Here is a 6692-nt window from a genome sequence, read left to right on the forward strand (position 1 = left end):
GTTGTCTTAATTTATTTATGACCTGTGTGTCAACTGAAACGTCATGTAATTACTTTACTTTATTGCTAACTGTTAGCCATAGTAGTAGAAGTAATAGTTGGCGAGACAACTTCATGAAGACACAATGATGGAGATCATGGTGTCATGCCAGTGACAATGATGAACATGGCGCCCCGAAGATGGAGATCAAAAGGAGCAAAATGACATTGGCCATATCATGTCACTATTTGATTGCATGTGATGTTTATCATGTTTTACATCTTATTTGCTTAGAACGACGGTAGCATAAATAAGATGATCCCTCGCTAAAATTTCAAGAAAGTGTTCCCCCTAACTGTGCACCGTTGCGAAGGTTCGTTGTTCCGAAGCACCACGTGATGATCGGGTGTGATAGGTTCTAACGTTTGCATACAACAGGTGTAAGCCAGATTTACACACGCAATACACTTAGGTTGACTTGACGAGCCTAGCATGTACAGACATGGCCTCGGAACACAAGAGACCGAAAGGTCGAACATGAGTCGTATAGCAGATACGATCAACATGAAGATGTTCACCGATGATGACTAGTCCGTCTCACGTGATGATCGGACACGGCCTAGTTGACTCGGATCATGTATCACTTAGATGACTAGAGGGATGTCTGTCTGAGTGGGAGTTCATTAATAATTTGATTAGATGAACTTAATTATCATGAACTTAGTCTAAAATCTTTACAATATGTCTTGTAGATCAAATGGCCGACGCTAATGTCAACCTCAACTTCAACGCGTTCCTAGAGAAAACCAAGCTGAAAGACGATGGTAGCAACTATACGGACTGGGTCCGGAACTTGAGGATTATCCTCATAGCTGCCAAGAAAGCATATGTACTTGAAGCACCGCTAGGTGAAGCACCCGTCCCAGCAAACCAAGACGTTATGAACGCCTGGCAAACACATGTTGATGATTACTCCCTGGTTTAGTGCGGCATGCTTTACAACTTAGAACCGGGGCTCCAAAAGCGTTTCGAGCAGCACGGAGCATATAAGATGTTCCAAGAGCTGAAAATGGTTTTCCAAGCTCATGCCCGGGTCGAGAGATATGAAGTCTCCGACAAGTTCTACAGTTGTAAGATGGAGGGGAATAGTTCCGTCAGTGAACACATACTCAAAATATCTGGGTTGCACAACCGCTTGTCTCAACTGGGAGTTAATCTCCCGGATGACGCGGTCGTTGACAGAATCCTTCAGTCTCTTCCACCTAGCTACAAGAGCTTTGTGATGAACTTCAATATGCAGGGGATGGAAAAGACCATTCCTGAGGTATATTCAATGCTGAAATCAGCGGAGGTGGAGATCAAAAAGGAACATCAAGTGTTGATGATGAATAAAACCATTAAGTTCAAGAAAGGCAAGGGTAAGAAGAACTTCAAGAAAGACGGCAAGGGAGTTGCCGCACCCGGTAAGCAAACTGCCGAGAAGAAGACAAAGAACGGACCCAAGCCTGAGACTGAGTGCTTTTATTGCAAGGGAAACGGTCACCGGAAGCGGAACTGCCCCAAGTACTTAGCGGATAAGAAGGCCGGCAATACCAAAGGTATATGTGATATACATGTTACTGATGTGTACCTAACCAGCGCTCGTAGTAGCTCCTGGGTATTTGATACAGGTGCGGTTGCTCATATTTGTAACTCAAAACAGGAGCTGCGGAATAAGCGAAGACTGGCGAAGGACGAGGTGACGATGCGCGTCGGGAATGGTTCCAAGGTCGATGTGATCGCCGTCGGCATGCTACCTCTACATTTACCTACGGGATTAGTTTTAAACCTCAATAATTGTTATTTAGTGCCAGCTTTGAGCATGAACATTGTATCTGGATCTCGTTTGATGCGAGATGGCTACTCATTTAAATCCGAGAATAATGGTTGTTCTATTTATATGAGAGATATGTTTTATGGTCATGCCCCGCTGGAGAATGGTTTATTCTTAATGAATCTCGAACGTGATGTTACACATATTCATAGTGTGAATGCGAAGAAATGTAAGGTTGATAATGATAGTCCCACATACTTGTGGCACTGCCACCTTGGTCACATTGGTGTCAAACGCATGAAGAAACTCCATGCAGATGGACTTTTGGAGTCTCTTGATTATGAATCATTTGACACGTGCGAACCATGCCTCATGGGCAAAATGACCAAGACTCCGTTCTCCGGAACAATGGAGCGAGCAACCAACTTATTGGAAATCATACATACTGATGTGTGCGGTCCAATGAGCGTTGAGGCTCGCGGTGGCTATCGTTATGTTCTCATCCTCACTGATGACTTAACTAGATATGGGTATGTCTACTTAATGAAACACAAGTCTGAGACCTTTGAAAAGTTCAAGGAATTTCAGAGTGAGGTTGAGAATCAACGTGACAGGAAAATAAAGTTCTTACGATCAGATCGTGGAGGGGAATATTTGAGTCACGAATTTGGCACACACTTAAGGAAATGTGAAATTGTTTCACAACTCACGCCGCCTGGAACACCTCAGCGTAATGGTGTGTCCGAACGTTGTAATCGGACTCTATTGGATATGGTGCGATCTATGATGTCTCTTACCGATCTACCACTATCATTCTGGGGTTATGCTTTAGAGACTGCCGCATTCACTTTAAATAGGGCTCCGTCGAAATCCGTTGAGACGACACCGTATGAATTATGGTTTGGAAAGAAACCTAAGCTGTCGTTTCTTAAAGTTTGGGGATGCGATGCTTATGTCAAGAAACTTCAACCTGAAAAGCTCGAACCTAAGTCGGAAAAATGCGTCTTCATAGGATACCCTAAGGAAACCATTGGGTATACCTTCTACCTCAGATCTGAAGGCAAGATTTTCGTTGCCAAGAACGGGTCCTTTCTGGAGAAAGAGTTTCTCTCGAAAGAAGTAAGTGGGAGGAAAGTGGAACTTGATGAGATGACCCCTCTTGAACCAGAAAGTAGCGCAGCACAAGAAAATGTTTCTGTGGTGCCTGCACCGACTAGAGAGGAAGTTAATGATGATGATCATGATCAAGTTACCACTGAACTTCGTAGGTCCACAAGGACACGTTCCGCACCAGAGTGGTACGGCAACCCTGTCATGGAAATCATGTTGTTGGACAACAGTGAACCTTCAAACTATGAAGAAGCAATGGCGGGCCCAGATTCCAACAAATGGCTTGAAGCCATGCAATCCGAGATAGGATCCATGTATGAAAACAAAGTATGGACTTTGACAGACTTGCCCGATGATCGGCGAGCGATAGAAAATAAATGGATCTTTAAGAAGAAGACGGACGCGGATGGAAATGTTACCATCTATAAAGCTCGACTTGTCGCTAAGGGTTATCAACAAGTTCAAGGAGTTGACTATGATGAGACCTTCTCACCCGTAGCGAAGCTGAAGTCCGTCCGAATCATGTTAGCAATTGCCGCATTCTACGATTATGAAATATGGCAAATGAACGTCAAAACGGCATTCCTTAACGGCTTCCTTAAGGAAGAATAGTATATGATGCAGCCAGAAGATTTTGTCGATCCTAAGAATGCTGGCAAGGTATGCAAGCTCCAGCGCTCAATCTATGGGCTGGTGCAGGCATCTCGGAGTTGGAACATTCGCTTTGATGAGATGATCAAAGCGTTTGGGTTTACACAGACTTATGGAGAAGCCTGTGTTTACAAGAAAGTGAGTGGGAGCTCTGTAGCATTTCTCATATTATATGTGGATGACATACTATTGATGGGAAATGATATAGAATTCTTGGAAAGCATAAAGGCCTACTTGAATAAGTGTTTTTCAATGAAGGACCTTGGAGAAGCTGCTTATATATTAGGCATCAAGATCTATAGAGATAGATCGAGACGCCTCATAGGTCTTTCACAGAGCACATACCTTGATAAGATATTGAAGAAGTTCAATATGGATCAGTCCAAGAAGGGGTTCTTGCCTGTATTGCAAGGTGTGAGATTGAGCACAACTCAATGCCTGACCACGGCAGAAGATAGAGAAAAGATGAGTGTCATCCCCTATGCCTCGGCCATAGGGTCTATTATGTATGCTATGCTGTGTACCAGACCTGATGTAAACCTTGCCGTAAGTTTGGTAGGGAGGTACCAAAGTAATCCCGGCATGGAACACTGGACAGCGGTCAAGAACATCCTGAAGTACCTGAAAAGGACTAAGGATATGTTTCTCGTTTATGGAGGTGACGAAGAGCTCGTCGTAAAGGGTTACGTCGATGCTAGCTTCGACACAGATCTGGATGACTCTAAGTCACAAACCGGATACGTGTATATTTTGAATGGTGGGGCAGTCAGCTGGTGCAGTTGCAAGCAAAGCGTCGTGGCGGGATCTACATGTGAAGCGGAGTACATGGCAGCCTTGGAGGCAGCACATGAAGCAATCTGGATGAAGGAGTTCATTGCCGACCTAGGAGTTATTCCCAATGCATCGGGGCCGATGACTCTCTTCTGTGACAACACTGGAGCTATTGCCCTTGCCAAGGAGCCCAAGTTTCACAAGAAGACCAGGCACATCAAGCGTCGCTTCAACTCCATTCGTGAAAATGTTCAAAATGGAGACATAGATATTTGTAAAGTGCATACGGATTTGAATGTCGCAGATCCGTTGACTAAACCTCTTCCACGGGCGAAACATGATCAACACCAGAACTCTATGGGTGTACGATTCATCACAATGTAACTAGATTATTGACTCTAGTGCAAGTGGGAGACTGTTGGAAATATGCCCTAGAGGCAATAATAAAATGGTTATTATTATATTTCCTTGTTCATGATAATTGTCTATTGTTCATGCTATAATTGTGTTATCCAGAAATCGTAATACATGTGTGAACACATAGACCATAACATGTCCCTAGTGAGCCTCTAGTTGACTAGCTCGTTGATCAATAGATGGTTACGATTTCCTGACCATGGACATTGGATGTCATTGATAACGGGATCACATCATTAGGAGAATGATGTGATGGACAAGACCCAATCCTAAGCATAGCACTAGATCGTGTAGTTCGTTTGCTAAAACTTTTCTAATGTCAAGTATCATTTCCTTAGACCATGAGATCGTGCAACTCCCGGATACCATAAGGATGCTTTGGGTGTACCAAACGTCACAACGTAACTGGGTGACTATAAAGGTGCACTACAGGTATCTCCGAAAGTGTCTGTTGGGTTGGCACGGATCGAGACTGGGATTTGTCACTCCGTATGACGGAGAGGTATCTCTAGGCCCACTCGGTAATGCATCATCATAATGAGCTCAATGTGACTAAGTAGTTAGTCACGGGATCATGCATTACGGAACGAGTAAAGTAACTTGCCGGTAACGAGATTGAACGAGGTATTGGGATATCGACGATCGAATCTCGGGCAAGTAACGTACCGATTGACAAAGGGAATTGTATACGAGATTGATTGAATCCTCGACATCGTGGTTCATCCAATGAGATTATCGTGGAGCATGTGGGAGCCAACATGGGTATCCAGATCCCGCTGTTGGTTATTGACCGGAGAGTTGTCTCGGTCATGTCTACGTGTCTCCCGAGCCCGTAGGGTCTACACACTTAAGGTTCGGTGATGTTAGAGTTGTAGAGATATTAGTATGCGGTTAACCGAAAGTTGTTCGGAGTCCCGGATGAGATCCCGGACGTCACGAGGAGTTCCAAAATGGTCCGGTGGTAAAGATTTATATATAGGAAGTCCAGTTTCGGCCATCGGGAGAGTTTCAGGGGTCACCGGTATTGTACCGGGACCACCGGAAGGGTCCCGGGGGTCCACCGGGTGGGGCCACCTATCCCGGAGGGGCCCATGGGCTGAAGTGGCGTGGGAACCAGCCCCTGGTGGGCTGGTGCGCCCCACCCAAGGGCCCAAGGCGCCTAGGGTCTGAAACCCTAGGGGGCCGTTGCCCCCCGAGGGGGCATGCGCCCCCCTGGTTGGAAACCCTAAGGGGGCCGTTGCCCCCCGAGGGGCCGCCGCCCCCCTCTAGATGGGATCTCCAAGGGGGCATGCGCCCCCTAGCCCCTATATATAGTGGAGGGGAGGGAGGGCAACCGCACCCTAAGCCCTGGTGCCTCCCTCTCCCTCCCATGACACCTCTTCCTCCTCCAGTAGCGCTTGGCGAAGCCCTGCTGGAATCCCGCTGCTTCCACCACCACGCCGTCGTGCTACTGGATCTCCATCAACTTATCCTTCCCTCTTGCTGGATCAAGAAGGAGGAGACGTCTCCGCTCCGTACGTGTGTTGAATGCGGAGGTGCCGTCCGTTCGGCGCTAGGATCATCGGTGATTTGGATCACGACGAGTACGACTCCGTCAACCCCGTTCTCTTGAACGCTTCCGCTCGCGATCTACAAGGGTATGTAGATGCACTCCTCCCCTCTCGTTGCCAGTAAACTCCATAGATTGATCTTGGTGATGCGTAGAATTTTTTTAATTTCTGCAACGATCCCCAACACATGGTGCAATGCATCGACGAGGGTGGCGCAGAGGAGGAGGGTGGCGCCGGCTCGTCATCGGTCACGTCCTCCATTGGGACGTCATCGTCCTCGGGCTGCCTGTCGACCAGCTAGTTGGCAGCAATGGCGGCCATCTCATTCTTCTAGTCTGGTGTCATCCCGTCCTAGAGAGCTTTGGCGATAGAGGAATCCATGGTGAGAGTGGTGCAGAGAG

The sequence above is a fragment of the Aegilops tauschii genome, chromosome 2 (assembly GCF_002575655.3).
Source record: "Aegilops tauschii subsp. strangulata cultivar AL8/78 chromosome 2, Aet v6.0, whole genome shotgun sequence".
Lineage (NCBI taxonomy): Eukaryota > Viridiplantae > Streptophyta > Magnoliopsida > Poales > Poaceae > Aegilops > Aegilops tauschii.